This window comes from Terrapene carolina, unplaced genomic scaffold (genome assembly GCF_002925995.2).
Source record: "Terrapene carolina triunguis isolate 2854851 unplaced genomic scaffold, T_m_triunguis-2.0 Scaffold211, whole genome shotgun sequence".
NCBI classification, from domain to species: domain Eukaryota; kingdom Metazoa; phylum Chordata; order Testudines; family Emydidae; genus Terrapene; species Terrapene triunguis.
In genome coordinates, this window is record NW_020664562.1 from 33,892,172 (window position 1) to 33,912,547 (window position 20,376).

Genomic DNA, 20,376 nt, shown 5'->3' on the forward strand with positions numbered 1-20,376 from the left:
CTAAATACAAAAAAAAAGTCTAAATTACCTTCTGTTGGAAACAAAGTGAGAGCTATCTCTTGTGGCTTAATAAGAAATGGAGGTTTTAGAATTAATAGAAAGATTCAGCAACCTCCATAGTTAGGTGTTGCTAAGAGGTTTGCTGAACACTAGCAGAAAAAATATGAAACAATTCAAAAGACCACTTTGCTAACTAAATTAAAATGCTTTACAAGAAACAGAAAGAAGCCAAGGATTTTATCTTCTTCCCACAATACATGCATACACAAAGGTATGGTAGGGTCTCCTTGCATTGTCTTAGCATCAAAGTACTGAACAAGAGCAAGGTTGCCATGGGAACAAAGGACTAACACAGAATCAATGGAATGCGAAATATGGGAACAATCCTATAAACCCGTCTCTCATATGAGTAGTCCTTACTCACATTAATAGTTCCTTTGAATCAGTGGGACTACTCCCATGAGTAATAAGGGTTTTCAGGACTGGGCCATAGACATCAGGAAATAATGCCATATTATTTGTTAAATGGATAATCAATGACACTTTTATGATGACGCTAGGCACGAGACAGAGAAACTTGCACTAAAAGTTTGACTTCTCTTCCCCTGAATATGAGTTTTAACATGATCTGACACCTGAACATCTGCCTGAAAGGAAGTCTCCTTCCTCCCCACTCCACTATGGTTAAACCAGGGAACTCTGCCTATCTGAGGGCCTTTTTCAGGACAGACAGGAGAAACTTGCTTTCGGGGACTTTCTGAGACAAGGTAGGTGTATAAGATGTTAGAAAAGTGTTGGGATGTGAGACTGCTTCAGGATCACTGGGCTTGCTTCTATTCAAGTGTCCCTAAGATGATATCTTCCAGCGTTAGGCTATGACGGAAAGATTACATTGGGCCTGGACAGAGAACACTGCAAAACTGTGAGCTCCTTTAGCTTTCCACTTCCTTTCTAGCAGCATTTCCCTGATCAGTGGTACTAGGTACTCACATATCATGATGATGGGCATTATATAAAGAAATGATGGATGGATGATGTAAAAGCCATAGACATTTCCACTGGCTCAGGCCATCACATCTAAGCCACCTGCAGAAAACCTTGTACACCCTGTATATCATAAATCCTGCTATGAGATTGCTGATAAAGGTGGACATATTTCATACCCATCAAATTTCCAGTACTGGAGCTAAGTAGTCAGCCAAGTGCCTCAAGTAGTTAGTGTTCCTTTCTGAAGGAGACCCTCACAACAGAGAACATGATTTCTATTGGTAGAAGAGAGCCAGCCAGGGAGTGAAGCAGCTTGGCACCTGCCTCCAGATTTCAGAAATCTAATGCTAGAGCAAGCTGCAAGTAAGGTGTGGGAGATAGTTAGCACATGGTGCAGCCTTTTGTTCAGCTCTGTTTGTCAAGAAAAAAACCATCCCAAAGAGAAAGAAGATCGACTTCAAAGTGGAGAATAGTGGTGCCCAAATTCTGCAGTTCAGTGGAAGGTAGCCAGTTCTGTAGGGTCCCTCCTGAGTCTGCTTAATTGCATGAGATAAGAAGAAAAGACAGTTTACTGGACAAACCCCATCTGCCAAGTAGCTCAAATTAAGATTGACTTCTTTTGCAAAATGTGCTCAGACATTTGTGTTCTCAACCTTTCTTCTAATGGCTATATGAGAGACAAGCTGGGAGAAGTAATATCTTTTAAAGGACCAATTCCTGCTGATGAAAGAAACAAGGTTTCAAGCTACACAGAGCTCGTCTTCAGGTCAGAAATGACTACACAGATTTTGGATATGAGGCAGTGTCTGTCTCGCTTCTGAATTTTCCCTCAGTTTTCTCAGTTTGCCTTAGACCAGCTGGATGAGTGGAACAACAGTCCTTTCCCCAAAGAGCTCACAATTGGAGGCCCTGATTCTGCAATGTGGTAGCATGTAGGTGGAGTCAGAGGATCTGTATGGGCAAAACACTCTATCTGCATGCTACACATAGCAGGACCAGTGCCTAACATGTGAGTACACACATGGAAAGGCAAAAGGAGGGGAAAACCAAGGTAACAAATAATAGGAACATATGGATATGTAGACTACGTATATGCATAATTGTCCAGGAGGAAAGATATGATATCTTTCCTCCTGGCCAACTGCATAGCCAAATACCAACCTGAAATGGAATTATTATTATGCATGCAGTGATAGAGTTTGCATTCCTATTAGCTCTCAAACCCAGCTGACATACAGAATAGATGAAGCATATGCATACTTGCCCACATCTGTAAGATGGGCTATTGTTAACTCACCTCCCCATGACTGTGGCCCTCATAAATCCTATAGGCTTTACCTATTGCTAATATGCAGACCCATTTTACAGGCCCCAGCAGACATATGGTGTTTGTGCCATGTGTTGGGACTGGGAGTCAGGACACAAGTATATTCTCTTTTCACCTCCACTGTTGTAAATAAGGAATAACGCCATGGTTTAAAATCAGTGAAGTGAGATTTATGAACCTATGAAACATTGGAAAGTTTTCAGTGTACACATTTTATTAGCTTTAGAAATCATGTAATTATCAAAGCAACTCTGAGTACTTGAAGTTCACATAAGTAAAATTTTGGAAAGTAAATTGCATACATCTTTGAGAAACGTATTGATTTTACTATGCCGATTTGAGTAATAAATGTCTAATATTTTCATGCATTAAGAGTGAGGGAAAATGTATTTTTTCTCTCACAAAAATCTATTGTTAAAATAAAATGGTATAAGTTAATCAATCTTGTGATAATAGCTTTCAGGACAACTACTGTATTTGACTTCATTTTTTTATTTGTCTACAGAGCAATACAAAAAGAACTGGGTGTAATAAGAATAAAGCGTAGGGATAAAATTACATTGATCTATTGTAAAATTGCAGTGGGTTTCTTCCAGCAGCCTTCCCTTAAAAGAAATATTAAGTTAAATCACTTACACCATAGTTTAGGAATAACAGTTGTTAGCAAATTTTCTGAGCAAGTAAGATTCACCCCTATGCAGAGGACCACCATGAGGTCCATGCACCATTTAAATCCATAATCTTAAATTAAATTTAAGTGAAATATAATCCAAAAAGTGGCCCTCTGCATAGGAGTAAATTTCTATTAATGCCAACATAAAAGAACTAGGGGATGTTACTTTATGTAACTTTGTTCATTTTCTTTTTTTATACAAATAGGGCTACATTGTGACTTGCACAACATGGCTGCACAAGGGATTAATACCTCCCCTTACACCTCTATGCAGGCTGCCCATACCTTAGGTCAAGTCATACTAGAAGGAGCAGCTGAGCAGGGAATGGATGGAGTCTTGGGTCAACACCTCTCCTACTTACTGGCCAGCGCAGCTGAGTCAATGTAGGGTTTGTTGTAACTTCTTGTTAGCAGAGGCCAGCAGGAAATTACTCCTCTCACATAACTCCGGTGCAAGGTTAGAAGCAGGGGAGTAAATCCTAACTTCATTAAATCTTACTCCGTTGGGGCCAGAATTTCATCCAGGGTCTCCGAGTCACATTGACTCCCAGGGCTGGGTTAGTGCAATTTGCACTATTCTATTCCTCTTCTTTGAGCTGTGCTGAACGTAAAAATCGGACCGAAATTCATAAGTAATAAACTGCTCTGATGAAAGAAATTTACCATCCAGCGTTGGTCATTGATAATGCCATCTATAAATTAAGGCTGAGATTAAAGTAAAGAACTCTAGTATAGCTGAAAGGGGCTGCAAAATATGATAAGAGTATATTTTTAAGGAGTTCTCATTTGAATGAAAATTAGTTTTGGATCCTCATCAGTGTATTCAGGGGAAAAATTACTCTAATGTCTACAGAAGGGAGATAAAAAGGAGATCTGTTGAAGAAGAAATAATGAATTTACACTCCTAACATTCATTTTAAGGTGCAGAAGATACATTACTCTACATTATGCCTATATTAGACTTAAATAAATTTCATTATGAAAACAAGATTAGAGGAGAGCAATGTAATTTGAAAACAGACAGTACTTATATGAATATTTATAATAAAAAGCTTTCAGAATGGTAATATGTGACTGTACTTTTGGATAATTAAATACAAAAGTTCCTTAAAATAATGTAAAGACACTGATTTAAACCCAGAAAATCAAGGTAATTCAAGGCTACCACATCACCCTTTCACTCCTTCTGTTAGGCATACTCTTACAGTGCTGTATCATAGACCTCTAATCTTTCAAACCATATGAACAGCTGATTGTAATCCGTAGGCATAGCAGGGTGTGATAAGAACAAAGTGGGAGCCCTAACTGTGAGTGCCTTTATTTCTGCAGGTTCAACTTATACCATGCATTGAAATGTATTTGCGCCCCTCCACCCCCACTGTGTAACTGCTCACAGAACATTACTGTCATCCCATTAGTGCACCAACAATGTTACTGTGTGCTACATCCTTCTGTATAGTGTATGTCACTTCATGTTCTTTCTATGAAAAAACTTGCTGAAATCAGCAGTGCTAGTGTACTATTCAATTTCATCGGACTTTGAAAAGAAACAGTGATACATACACAAAATATGTAGTGCAGTGCAGTGACAGATGTTTTGATTGTGTACGACATACTAGCAGAGACACCATGCAGTATGATGCTATGCAATATATGGTACTCATAAAGAATTTTTACTATATTGAGACCCATCTATGCACAGTAATGAAACTTTTTGCAGTCTAAATAATGTATAGCCCCAACTGCTTACGTATAAATGATCCTATAAGGTGAATATGCCAACCACATTCTTCTTCTAAAATGTGTCTCTTCCAACATTCCTATTATACAAAGTCCCTGTGACATCAGTGTTGCAAACATCCCATTCATTTCCATTGAGATCATTTCTTATTAAAAATATTTTGAATAAAAGCACCCATCCACACAGCATAATTTATGCCTTCATAAGAAGGCTTTAATAGGGTGCTGATAACTCAGACTTAGTTTTCAGTAGCAGGTTTAAACAGTCTTTGAAAAAAAGTGAAAAATGGACAGTAGAGCCAGGCAGATTTGTATAGTGAATTTTAGAAGGGGATATTTTGAGTCCATGAAAAATTGCTGCAAATGTGCCAGGTATCATTGTTTAAAAACCTGCTGAAAGTTAGGGATTTAGAAAATACCATAACAAACCAGGAATAATGAACTTTAAAAATAAATGCAAAATATATAGACGTGCCATACAGCGGCTGCTCTTTCATGGTATTTGGTTGTGAGAGGCTCCATATCTGCCCCACTTCACATGAATTTTTACATAAGTGACAAGTCAAACCAAAGCCCTTGGGATGCAAGAGTAAAGAGTGCTCTTGACTCTATTTAATGGTGAGGGAGACAAAGGTTCATCTTTGCCCTGGATCTTGTATAGTCACTTACCCTCAGTGCAAAGTGCTGACTTATGGAAGAAAAGGAGATTTTGAATCCCAAATTTAACTTGAGGGGGTTGTATGTTGACGGTGAGAAAGCCATGCACATTTATGGCACAATATAAATAGTGTTAGTGGTAATAATAGTATAATAGCAAAAGAATATGGCACCTACTGCACCTGTCTTTGCTCTTGTTCTCTCTACCCACTGCACATGCTACTTCTGTGTCACTTAAAGTGAAGAAAAATACCTTTCACTTTGGCCTAATGATTTGAGCAAAACTGCAGCATCACAAAGTCATTTACTTTTGTCTTTTCGTTCAGCTATCAAAGAGGAAGCACTCCTTGTTTTTTTGCTTTACCGGTGAAGTTTTCAGCGCTAGTTTAATGGGGGTAGCATTTTATGAAGGTACTGTCCATGTTCTCCTGAGCTATCTGATTCTTTTCTTTTCTTTTCTTTCTTAAAAAGTTAACTATCAAATGATTAGTCTACATTTGGGGCCATTTCCACGTACGAGTTCGTTCTGAAAACAAGTAAGCCCAATTTTTGGTCAAGTGACTAGCCAGGCGCAGGGGGCACATTTTAACTTCACAAGAAGTGGGTGGGGAGAAAGAGATTCCTAATCTGTACATTTAGTTTTGTTAATGGAATGTGCTTATAGGCTCAGCCTCCATGGGTTGGGGGGGCAGCACCAATTTGCACCACCAGGAGCATCTCACAGGACTTCAGAGTCACAATTTCTTCCCATCTTCCTTCTGCTCCAGGACATAAGTAATCTGGTGCCGCTGTTTACCAGTAGCAGATTAACTGCCCACTCCCTGCACACTGACTCAGCTGTGCTTAGTCAAGGCTCTGCGCATATTCTGTATTTCTTCACCTGCTCCTCATCCATTTGCTCCGCCTTCCATGTCTGGCATAGCAATCCAGGCCACGCAGGGAAATGAAGGTATTTTATTCTCACTTAATCCCCTATGTGGTAAAGCTAGGCCACAATCTGGCTTCCAATGTATATCAGTTTGGATAATAGAGTACCAGATTATGCCCCTAGATTTCTGCATGAGAGACCCTCCAATCATAGAACTCACTCACATTGGAAAGGGTGTCACATGCTTAGCTTCTGTAGAGTATCCGCAAAGCCCAATCCCTTTTCTCGACTCTGTGGATGGTCATTTGTGGTGTTCAGGAATCTGTGAGTGGGGGAAGGTTAAGGGGGGTGTACATCTTCCGCTAAGCCTGCAGGGAATCCACAGCAAAGTCTACACAGCATAAAACTATTAATTCTTTTGCAGAGCTCTCTTCCTTCAAAAGGAAGGCTTGCAGGGGCAGGCTGTGGAACTCGGCCAATGTGGTCTCAATGGAACTGGGAACCACAGCAGGGGACCCTGGCACTGACATGGTTGCACGGGGCACTGAACAGATGGTTCTATTCCTCCAACAGATTAATAGGGATCCACAGGGTTTGGAGGCCAGGCCCACTGCTAGGAGGCAAATTCAGTCAACAACCGAAGAGGCTGGGGCGGGGGAGGGGGGGAACTCAGACAAGAAAAACTTTTCAGCGTTTCTCCGCCCCTGGACCTCCTTTCTGCAGGTTTTTCCAAAGGAGAGGGTGATTTGGGCCAGAACTCATATTTATGCTGACAGCTAATTTGCAGCTTAATGAAATTCAGAACTGAAAAGATAATAAACCTTAAAAAATGGAGCGGGTAAATGGAAATACTGTCAGACCTTTAGTTTTAATAGCAGTGCTATTGGGCACCAGGCTAAAATAACAAAGCTAATTTTAATGAAGATATGAAAATAGATGAGCTCATTTATCTTCGGCAATTATGGTGCATTTATAGGACTAATATCTAAATAGAATTCTAACCATTTAAGATTATATGTATATGTAACTTTCAAGTACATTTATATCAGCGTGTTGAAACTAGACCTACTCTAATTAAGTACGAAAATACAATTCTTATTTTCTCAGTTTTATTTCTAGGAAATCCCAGTTAAGTACACAGCATAATTTAATAGTTTAGGTTTCCAGGACAGCATATTCTGGGCAAAAGAAATTATTGAGTAAATATTAACCACAAATTTGTAATAGGCAATCAACAAGAATATAGGTCCTGATTCAGCAAAATACTGCAATGAAACAGTGCACATGCTTAAAGTTAGACATGTGCTCAAGCACCTTGCTGTGTTAAGCAATAGTAAGTAAGAAGTAATAGTACATGACAGAGAGTGTATTCATTAGACAATAGACTTATATGCTATGAAAGAATTAGTGTACACCAGGGATACTCTTATGTCAATTAAAACTAACTTTTTAAACAATGTGTAAACACTGAAATATAATATATTTTCATTAAATATGCATCCCCAACTAAAAGAGTTTGATGTGGGTGCTTTTATTTGCTCTAAAGATTGAATTGGATATCTCAAAATATGCTGGTATTGCTCTTTTTCTTTCTCTTCTCCTCTTCTCCCATGTTCCACCTTTCCCTCCAGATGATTAGGACCAGAATGAGTAGGACTGCCAAGATGAGCAGTAGTAGCAAGACTCCAAAGGAGAAGGTGCATACACTCAAGTAAGCAAAACAAAACTGGTGGTTTCTCCTGGGAAGCCCTGTTAGCCATCTAGCTCTGGGGACATGGGGGTGGGGTGTCATGGGTTGGGCAGGTGTCAGTCTGTATGGGACAGAGGATTTTAGCAGGGAAGTGCAAGCCTGCCAGCCACACATAGATGACACCAGAGTGTGTGGCAGCAGGACCATCAAAAATAACACCAGACAGAGTTCATGGGATGTTATCTGTGAAGGACAGTCTGTAAGAGGTACGTTTGGGGAAGTCAGGTTGTAAGAGGACAATCTAATTGATTGAAGCCTTTAGAAAGTAATTTTATTTGCACAAACTGGAATAAAAAATACAAATTCAGAATTAAGCATCTAACTAAAGAAAGCCTGGATTCCACTAACATATATTGAAATCATGGGAAGCCTGCGTTGTGTAGGAATGCAGCTATGAGAAAGGTGTGAATTGATAATGAGTATGCTTCATTGTGACCTACTTACAAACCATCAAGTGTGATGCTTAATATATTGCTTGTGATATACCAAAGTGTAAAATCTTGTATTACAATGGTAAATCTTGAGCTCTGTCAGAATAATCTGAATGAGAAGAATCTGTTGTAAAAATTGCATGGGGAAACGAAAAGCAACGAGTTAGCTTAAGGCTCGGTTTTGGGAACTAAAAGTTCGATTTTCTGGATCTTTCTACTGATGCACAGAAGTTTAGTAAAATGTCACTTTAGGAAAAAATTGAAGCAAATCTTCTTACTAATTTTGGTTATAGCTACAGTAAAATGTTATGTGTCAACAATTCATTTTCAGCCCAAAGATTGACGGCAGTGGCAATGGGCACAATTTTGTGATGTGGAGAGGATGGGATTGAGTACAGGACTGACAGGAGGCCTTAGAATGATGAACGGTTCCCCTTAGTAGCAAATGTCAAAACAGAAGAGGGGATAGGCATTGATAAAGAGGATAAATATTGTCAGTTGGGAAAAAATGAGTTCATCATTAAAGAATGAAATAGCATTCTAGTGTTTAAGGAGCTAGAACCAAAGTCAAGGTATAATGATAAAAGGATTTGACTGAGGATACTAAATCAAGGATCTATGAAATGAATGATCTACTCTGAGGTATAATAGATACTGCGTGGTTTAGGTGGCTTATGAGACACAACAAATCATACTTAATGCAGAATTTGGAAATGAGAAAAGAAGGGAAAGAAAGAGTGAGGAATATGATGTTTCTCTTGAAGGGGAAGAGGAGAAGTTTGAAATAAATGGGAAAAAAGTTTAAAGCCGAGAAATTTTGAAGATTGAATAGGGCATTGGCATTTCCTCTGGAAATTTCAAAACAGATCAGTCAAGAGCTAGAAGATACTAGAAGAAGTTTAAAAAGTAATCCAACAGGTGAACCATAAATGGCAGGTAATAGTTATTGGGAAGCATTTGACAAGCAATTTAGGAATTGTCATTCACAAACCATGGACCTGCCAAAGGGGAAACAATCCATCAAATACTTTGTTTTTCCAAGAGAGGCTTAGCCTGCTAGTGGATCTGTGAAGGCTTGCCCAGAGGAAAGGGGAACAGGTTATTGAGCCTTCCCCCAAAAAGACTACTTGAAGCTTCTTGGGGGAAGGAATATTATCTGGGAATGGTGCTGGTGGATCATATACTTTGAGGAGGAGTTCTTAATAGGTTAATATATGTGGAGGACGAGTTCTTAATTGGTTATTTGGATAAGTTTCAGTTTAACATCCAGAGCTGCAAAAAAGCTGCTCTAGTTAAACGATTGAGATGATTGAGGGGGATAGTCTGGTTATATGAACAAAGGGTAGTCACAGATCCCATGTTAGATACAAGTATGGTGAAAGGTTGGCACTGGCAGATACAACGATATCCTGCAGATAGCCATTGGTCATGGATGAAGTCCTAGCTTTAGGTGAATTCTTATGAAGTGGAGGGGCCATGCTGACTAGGCCAAGTCCACCAGGATGTTCTATGAGGATGCTTCTCCTTCAGAACCGCTGTTATCATCCTGCTGTTGCTGCCTGACAGGTTGCTGTGGTATGTGGTCTCTCTTTCTCTCTCAGTTGACTCAGGCAAGAGGAAGTAATCATAATATTTTAAAATCTCTGTTTCATATAAATAGCCACAATATAATGCTCTTTTTCACATGTCTCTGAGGTGGTAGTTATGAAGCTGCATGCACAGCATTAATTCTGCCAGCACTGGGCTTTAGTGCCTTATGCATGGCTGTACTGCTTTGATGATACTGGGTATTTTTTAAAAAGTCCAACTGGTACATCTATGAACTGATCCACCTATTAGCAGCAGCTGAATTCCTATTGGAGGGGGTAAAAAGAGTACTTTCTCAATCTCAGTCCACAAGCCAAGAATCATCCAAGCTGTTGGGCCTCAAAGCAACATCAAAGGGCCTCTGCTAGTCACACATCCTTACCAGTGGCACTAACAAAGGTAATACACTGAAATGGACAAGGGTGAATAATTGTGCACACTGCACCTGGGATCAAAGGCATGATTAATGGCTATGGGAGTGGTTAGTGGTAGTATGACATGAAATGAGAAAAATGAATTCCCTCCATGCACTTGGCGGATAGTTTACATTTGCTGTGCATAGGATGAGGTATGTAGCAGCTCCCCAAAATCCCCTAGCTAGAGACCTTGCAACCAGGGCAATTAGTCATACAAAACAAATAGCGATAAATGACTGCATCCTTTCACAAATGAGATTGAGTATTAACTGTTAGTCAATTAGTAAAAAAAACTCTAAACTGTGCTCCTAAGACTAAAGTAAGCTGCTGAACTAAAATAAACTCAGAAGTTGGAGATGATCGCTCAGGGCTGGAGCAGATTAGATACCATATGACTTAAGTGACCAATCACTCAGGTCAGATAACAAATTCCAAATAGCCAAAGGAATATTTGCTGCAGAAAGTTTATGAACAACTAATTGTCCCAATTATTTTTTGTGACATCTGCTTATCTAATTATGAATAATATAGATTATTGTAAAAAGTATCTTTGTGTGGAGAACTTGTGAAGGGAAAGTCCCAAATCCAGTGAATAAATTAATTACAATAATTATTTCAACCAGCTCTCATAAATATATTGGGCGAGTTAACTGCAGAGGTGACCATTTTTATGATTCTGTATCACTCTTTCGCTGGAACCACATATCTTTTTTTTATTATTATTATACTGAATATAGAATCATAGAAATTAGAGACAGAAGACACCACTTAGCTCATTTGTTCAGTCCCCCTGCCAATGCAGGATTTTTCCCTATAGCATAATTTTCACTAGCACACAAATTATCAAGTTTACACCGATTTATATGCATACTAGAGTATTCTGTCACCATTTCTGAAGTTTATTCTTTAGTATTATAAAAGCGAGCTCAAAAGAGATTTGTGATGAGAGATAAGAATGCCATCAATACCATATCATTAAAACTTAATTATATTTTTAATTTCCTAACTTTCAGAAATATGTTATTTCAACAACTTATTCATTAAATGTGAAAACATGCAACTTTTTTAAAGCAGTGCTTTCTAAACAGACAAATTCTATTAACCTTAGATCTTTCAACTGTTCTAGCCATGTGTGGTCTAGGACTCAAGTCTAACATCTTGTAGGATACTTTTCTAAACCTGTGCTTTTTCCACATCATATTATAAACCAGCAAGTGCCATTGCAAATGGCTTGTTTTTTATTTCACTTTAACAAATGCATGTAATTTAATAATTTTGTATTTATGCAAGGATTATCTAATAAGCTAAAGAACTAATTTTCCATATAGGCTGGGTTTAAGTGTATACCTTAAATACTAACTCAGACAGCTAAATGAAAAGTACTGTGTCTGATGGTTGAGCTCACTGAATAATTTGCAATAACATTTTTCCCAATCAATTTAGGCTTTTTTGCAGATTATGGTTTCCACAAATATAAAACATGAGCCTGCAAACACTTATGCACATGCCTACATTTACTCACATGAATAATTCAATTGACTTCACTTGTTGTTCTGAATTTCCTTATAATGTCCTTTTCCTGCAATCTATTGGAGACCTCAGTAGCTTTGCTACATCCTGCTAGGTAGGGTGACCAGATAGCAAGTGTGAAATATTGGAACGGGGATGGGGAGGGTGAGGGGGTGATAGGCACCTATATAAGAAAAAGCACCAAAGATTGGGACTGTCCCTATAAAATCAGGACATCTGGTCACCCTACTGCTAGGTGACAATAGTAGAAGAATCATTTCTTCAGATCTGTGCTTGTTATGGAATCCCTTTAGACCAGGGAAACTAACTGTTTGGTGTTGGGGCTGTGACAGCGACAGCAAATCTCAGAAAGTCTAAACTGAAAGAAAGGGATAAAATACATTTTTTTTCTATTTTAACCAGAAAACCCAATAATTTTAGCATGTGTACATAAGGCTATAAAATACAGAAACTTGGGAGTCAGACTACTATGCAGGGTTGAAATACTCATCTGTAAGACATATGTGGTGGTGATAGGTAAGAAAAGCTACAAATGAGTTACATGTGGGTCATCCCAAATGATTACCCATAAAGCTTTTATAACACACTACACTATCATGGAATATATATGTGCCATGTATTTAATAGAAGAACTATTTTGGAAATGTTAAGAGAATTTAAAAATGATTATTTTTATTCCTTCTACTTGTAAACATCAGGTTGTCTTGATTAGCAGACTATTCCTTTCTGTGGAAAAACCTAAGGAAACAAACCAGATATGGGAGGCGTTTCCTGGAAGGTGGTGAAATAGGTTTGGTGGGATGAGATGAGAAAGGAACTTGTGCAGGTCTTGGAAGGAGACAAGAATTTAAACTCATTTTGGAAATATCTACAAATGACCTGAAATAGCTTTGGCATACTTAGACAGTTTCAAAGCAACAATACTAATATCTCACTATCCTTCAGGAGAAGGAATAAATGAGAAAGAGTATTTGTACTTTTGGAAAGGAGGGTTTCCTGCCTTACCGGTGATACAGAGTTTCTTTCTAATCCTGATGGATCATGAGATCTCAGATCTTAAACTTCTTCCAGAATTCAGTGTTCTTAGTTTTGGCCTCTGACCAATCTAATTTGGGGATGACATCCCATGTTAGGGTTAAAGGGGGAAAAGGAAAAAAACAGTTCTTTAGCAGGTGTCTTCTCAGAGGTTTGGAATATTATGGGCCTAGAAGAGAGACCCTGGGGCAGAGTGCAGGTGAAGTGGTTCAAGATCAGTGATAAGTGCAATTTGTCACATGGATGCCTTCAGCATGTATATTCTCTTTCTAGCCTACCCTGTGTATCAATCCACTTGTTAGTGTTTAATATTAGTCACATAAAAGCATGAAAATTTGCTCACATGTCGTATGATGGACAAGCTTTTCCATAGCTGGCACTATCCCGTTGCTTTAGCTGGTTATTTCCTTCAAGCACCTTAGAGTAATGCTGGCTTTTACTGACACTTTTTAACCTTCACAGTTGACTTTAACTGAACAATTCAAGATTTTTCCAACTCCACAAATGCCTGTTTTGGGTACTTTTTTGTTTGTCTGTTTTTGCACACAGATAAAGGTCAGACTGTTCCTTTTTACTTCACCCAACGATTTAACTGTCTCAAGGTTAGTACAACACTTAAGGTTTTTCCCCCTTTGAGATATATGCTAGTCACACAGCCTTTTACTATTGAAAAGTGAACACTACATAGATTTTAAAATAATGTATATTTTCCTTCAAGCAGTTTTACTATAAATAAGTAGATCTGTAATTGAACCAACTCTTACATTGTAAGTTGGCTTGTGTCTTTATGTTAACACTGTGTCCTACAAGTATGACATATATAGCACAATGTTACCCTCACAAAATTATGTATAGGACATAATATTAGCCCTTCACCTCTTGCTAATTAATCCTTTAAATATTTAGAGAACTTATATAGCATCTACATGATTTAAGTCAGATATTATGGTCATCTAGACTGCAGAGAATTTCTCCTGGACTTAGCAATATCTCTGAGAGCCAAAATGGCCACAGCTCTGGATCATAGGAGTCTTAGAAAAGCATTATTCTCTTCTTTATCAGAACATTAAAAATACAAAGAAAACGTTGACATTTCTTTCTAAGAGACTGATGACAGCCATTTCCTTTTGCTTTCTCTCGTCTAGCAATAGTCATTATTGGTAAGGTCTCAGAATACTTGCGTTGTGTCTGCTGCAGTTAAGAATTTATAAGCTGTGAGCTACAGATTGTTCTAGTCAGACTTATTTTGTAGCCTGTGAATTCAAAGAGACATTTAAGAACATTATACAATAGTCACTGCCGGTTGACATCCACCAACTTTGAGTGTTCAGTCTTTTTTGCAGGGCAAGTTGAGCAGGTCATAGCTAACATTGTACCGGATTTTATCCTGGGTAAGTCATAGTGGAAGACATCCTATTAAATTATACATTGTTGCTGCTTCATCTATTTTTGTTCTTGTTCAGTGGTATTTGTGAGTTTTATTTTGACTTGGCAAGAATAAGCTTTTTTCCCTCTGAGTTGACAATTACATTCTTTAATGAAGTGTACTGCATGTTACGTGTCAGACCACACGATACTGTCTCTGCCTCCAATTATTCAACAATTTGTCAAATTAAACCCCACTTTTTAAAAATGGAATTCATAAACAAATTTCACTCTGATGACAGAAAACATATGATACTATATTCAGGGTACAATACATGAATATTTGTACCGTATTACTTGTCCTCTTTATACCATGTTAATTTTCTATGTCAGTTAGAGAAAGTGGCTTATTTAATTGCTTTAAAAATTTTTAAATGCATGTTATTTCTACCTATATTCCTCACTTCTGTTTGGCTAAAACAGTTATAAAATAGTTATAATTCTGCACTGTTGCCTGGAAAACCAGACCACAGGTCAAAGCACAAAAAGTAAAATTTTTGCACTGTATTAAACAAAACTAGGGTAAATCCTGTCGTGTCTTTGATAGTTCTGGAGTGCCCCAGATGCACCAGGTACAATGCAGCTGTGGTATTGGATGATGTTAAGATATAGGGACTTCAAGCAGAAGAGCCATGACTCCTTGTGTGCTGAGGAGCTCTGTTCTTCCTGAATCCCAATGCAAGGGGATTGAGACGAGGCCAAAGTGCGAATGGTAGTAGGGCTGGTGGATCTGCCTGTAAATAAATCCACCGACCATTCTCTACAGTACAGAAGATTGGAAATTCTGGAGATGCCACCTCCAAGTCCCTGCCAAGGGGCTAACAATCAAAGGGCTCTACTGTAATATCCTTACACGTCTTGAGTAATAATTTACTCCTCAAGTATCCTCACTGATTTCAATTAGACTACTTGGGGAAATAAGGTACTACTCAGTGCAAATGAAGGTGTCACAACCTGGTCCTAAATTAAAATCTAAGCTTGACAGCCCTGCAGTCATCTATTTATCCACATAATGGGCACAGCAGTGGCAAAACAAGTTTTCCTACACTCAAACTATCATGATTTTGAAGGAGTGGACAAATCTCAGGGCAAGAAGGGGTTAATGGTCTGTTCTAGAGACAAGTGTTTAACTTAACTTGACCCAGCAACACCTGCCAAGATTATCAAGCCTGATAGGGAGAATCCACTGACTGCAGGAAATAATAAGTGAGGAACCTGAGTTCAGATGTGGGCTGTCTTCACACAGGCACCTTCGGCCTTAGGCAGGGATCATTTAGGAAGTGGTCTCAGCAACCCTGAACTAGGCATCATAGGAACAACAAAGCCTGATAAAGTCTAGAACGGTATTTCTGATTTGTTTGTTTGTAGAGCTACAGTGAGTGGAAGGGTGAATTTTGACCCGACCCAGGCTTCATGGAGTGTGCTTTAGGCTACACTAGAGAGTTTACAGCGGTGGAGCTGCAGTGATGGAGCTGCGCCGCTGTAAGCTCTCTAATGTAGCTGCTAAGCCAACAGGAGAGCTCTTGCCATGAGCAGCAGTAGCTATGTCAGCAGGAGGAACTCTCCCACTGACATAGGGCTGTCTATGCTGGCGCTTAGGTTGGTGTAACTTACGTCACTCGGGGGTGTGTGTGGCTTTTTCACACCCCTGAGCGACATGAGGTATCCTGCAGTAAGTGCTAGAGTACCCATAGTCTTAGGGCTGGTCTATACTTACCCGTTAGTTCGACGGCTGGAAATCGAACTTCCGGGTTCGATTTATCGTGTCTGGTCTGGACGTGATAAATCGATCCCGGAAGTGCTCGCCGTCGACTGCGGTACTCCAGCTCGGCGAGAGGAGTACCGCGGAGTCGACGGGGAGCCTGCCTGCCGCGTGTGGACCGCGTCTGAACCGCGGTAAGTTCGAACTAAGGTATGTCGACTTCAGCTACGTTATTCACGTAGCTGAAGTTGCGTACCTTAGTTCGAATTGGGGGGTTAGTGTAGACCAGGCCTTAGAGTAGGTGAGATTGATGACTTGAGAATTCCCATTATGAAAATGAAATTTTTCTTTTAAAAATTGCGGAGAATGAAAAATCTGCTTGGCAGAGAAAACAATGAAATGAAAAATGCTTTGAGATTTGCCCTAATTCCCACAAATCACACTTTCTAGTTATCGTCTAGCTCTATTAAAATTGAAAGGATTTTAAATATCTAATTTACTTTTCTCCATCCCTGGTCTGTCTTTCTTACTTGCTTTTCACTCATGTTGGATAATGAAAATAGATTTTCTTTGCTTTCTGGTTTTCATTTCCCAGTTAAAAGCTGCACTTTGGGGCTGCAACATTGCAAGGGAAAACTTGAATCCAAACACAAAATGTTTTCATTGAATTTTAAATTCCATTAAAATATTTATGAAAACATTACATTGTTAAATATTGTTTTATATATTACCGAGAAAATGTGGATCTAAGCTACATAGTGATGTTCCTTAAATTAACGTTTGTTTCTTGATTCCATTACACTGATTATGTCAGTGTCACATATTTGGACCAGTTCCTCAGCTAGCATAAACAAGTGAAACTCCCCTGGATCTATGCTGATTTGCACCAACTGAGGATCTACCCCATTAACTTCTTTGAAGTGATGCTGGCTTTACCCTGTACATCAGAGTGGATGTTAATAAAAAAATATCACCCTTTGGGTTTGGTATAAGAAAACTAACTAGTGGGCAATAATGTGTCAGTTTTCGTTTTGGGTGTTACATCCCAATTGTTGGTTATTTTTTTAACCCATTGGGCAATAGTTTTTTGTTCTAAAACTTTAACCAGTGTTTCTCAGATACAGTGTCCTTGTTATGCCTTCTTAACACCTTCTTCAGAAGCCTTGAAATCCCAAAGGAAGTGTTAGATCCACAACTTCATTTGTATTGAGACTAGCACCATATGTCTTATTGATTTGATAGTGTAGCTGTTCCCAATACATTTCATTTATTCAGACAAAAATAGGAAAATAAATGTCAATAACTATAAGCAGAGAGTGCTGACATGAAGAAATCAGACTTAAAAGCATATGGTTCAAGAAGCTTGTGGAAATATGATTTGAAGACTGAGTGAATGTACAGTGTATTTTTAGGACCCATTGTGAAATAGCAGCTGCAGCATACAGGGAATATCTTTGGAAATTTCCTAGTTGCTGATACACTACCAACCGTAATGTACAGAGACAAATGCATTGTGAGACAGCTTTTTCAGTGGAGTGCAGCAGCATCAGGGGTATTTTCACTGATCGATCTTCTATGTAACAAAAATGATGGACAGGCAGTTCTTGTTACAAAAGAGCTTGGTTGTTTAAGTAGAAAACTATTCACTGGCTTATATTGTAGATAGTTACTCACTAATAATCAAGATAATCTACTGTAGTTTTATCTTCTATGGCACGTAAGGGATGATGTCTTTGAAAATAGTGCACAAACAATATTCAGATCACTGGTAGAAAAAGAAAAAGCTTCCCCAACCTATCCAGCAAATACCTGGAGGCAATTGAGTATCCTGACATTCCTGCTACACCAACCATGAGACTCAGAGGGTGTCATAATGGCTGAGAAGAATACTATTATGGAGGTTTCGGGTCGGTTTGTGTTGAGATTTACATGGATGAGAAAAACATAGTGTCCAGAGTTAGTGTATTACTAAGTATGTGCAGTGGGATCCTTTAAGATGAAAAGTGATGGACAGTCAACAAAAATGATAGCAATAGAGTTGCTCGAGCAGCAAATTTCAAGATTATCAGAAGTATTTGCCCCAGAAATCTAGTTCTGAGAGCCATGTCACCTATGTATCCAAATATAAACAGCCCAGATTTCTGTTTTTGAATATTGAACACTCCTGATAAACTGCTCACTAATGAGCTACAGACCAAAATATTTGCAGAAAATATTGAGAAATGAAGGCGTACATTCAAGAAAATGTCCCTGGACAACATATGAACTGAAAAAAGGGGTGAAAGGCATTGACTATATGATTCACTATGAATTATTTACACATTTCATGTACTAAATTATCTTTAAGTAAAGTGAAGTGAAAATTAATAGATTTCATACATTTTAAGACTAGACGGGACTATTATGACCATCTAGTCTGACCTCCTGCATAACACAGCCTGTTGATTTTACCCAATGATTCCTGCATGAAACCCCCCAACCTTTGACTGAATTATGGCACATAATTTGTAATCTTGATTTAAAGACTCCTTGTGTTGGAAAATTTAGCACATTCATTATCTGATTAAAATATGACCATGTAGATCATTGTTGCAACCATTGTTATATATTTGCAACAAATCTTGTATAAAATGTGGCATGCAAGATGTCTATTAAAAGGTTATAATTCGCTGATTGTGATTATGCTATCTGTCTGCATGTATCACTTTTGTATTTGAAGTTATAAATATTGGCTCTATACCTGGATTTTAACTGCTTGCTCCTGGGGTAATGCCCACGAAGTAGTTAGCCAGCACATCTTGGATGGACTATTCAAATTGAGTGGCCCATCAAAAGGACACATAACTCACAATGGATCATGGGAGATGCCCATCTACAATGAGTGGACTGTCCTGTAAACGTGCTGTCTGGAATATAGGTAATGGCTTCCTGCAATGCCTGAGCGAAATTGGGCATGAACATGTGACTTTCCCATGTGACTCCAAACACTATCTGGTCACCTGTGATTCTCCATTAGATGTGCCGAGGTTTTTGTTTGAAACAATGGGTTTCCCTCCACATGGCAGAGGATATAAATGGCCCTGGAAACCCCTCCATTTAGCCTCTATCCTGCTCCAGCCTCTTTCCTGCCCAAGCCTCTGGACTACACTAATGGGAGCATTCTAACCAATGAACAAGGACCTTCCAATGACTTGGAAGCAGCCAGAGACTTGATTTAAGCCAGCAGTTTATTCCATCACTGCTACAAGCCTGCACCAAGAACTTTGAAATTACTGTATGTATTTGATTCCTTTAACCAATTTTAACTCTCACTTCTTTCTTTCTTTCTTTCTTTCTTTCTTTCTTTCTTTCTTTGATTAAATCTTTAGATTTTAGATACTAAAGGATTGGCATCAGCGTGATTTTTGGGTAAGATCTAAGCTATATATTGACCTGGGTGTGTGGCTGGTCCTTTGGGATCAGAAGAACCTTTTATTTAATGAGACTGGTTGTAAAGAACCACTCACCTTTAAATCCAGTGTTTTTGGTGGTGACATAAGAACTGGAATGCCCAAAGAAACTGTTTTTATGACTTCTTGTTAGCCAGTGTGATGAAACAGAAGTTTACTTTTGTTGCTCGTTTGGTATATTTTATGGAAGAATAACCACCAGTTTTGGGTTGTGTTTGCCCTATTTCTCAGCAGTTTGTCCTGAAGTTGGCATCCTCAGTTGTGACCCACTGAGGCACGGCTACAGTGATCTGTTCCCTTGGTTAGTTACTATTATAAAAATCTGTATCTTATTTTCTGTTATTTCTCTGAAGAGTTCATGTAATTTTGTGCAGGTCTGTGGTGAATTTTATGCAGGTCTGCTATTTATGGAGAATCAGCACTACATGCACAGGAGAAGAAAGATTTTGAGAGCATAGAAAACCCAGGATTTCAAACTTCTTTGCTCATAGGCCCCCTGGTTCCCATTAGCTGTGGCAAAAGAATGACACTGATACTGAGTGCCATAGTTCACAATTATCCTCCCAGGTAGATTCATTTTCGAACTCAGGCCAATTAAAGGTCTCCTCTTGGAGATCTGATTTGTTCTGATGTTGTAATTATATAAATTAAGCATGAAAGTGGAGAAATGTTTGAAGATGTATGCCCTTGTACTGAAGAAACAGTAAGACAAGTGATTTGCTCCTTGTACAATCGTTTTTTTATTAGAGTATTTACCATTACCATATATCCCAAGTGGCCAATTACTAGCCTTTTTATT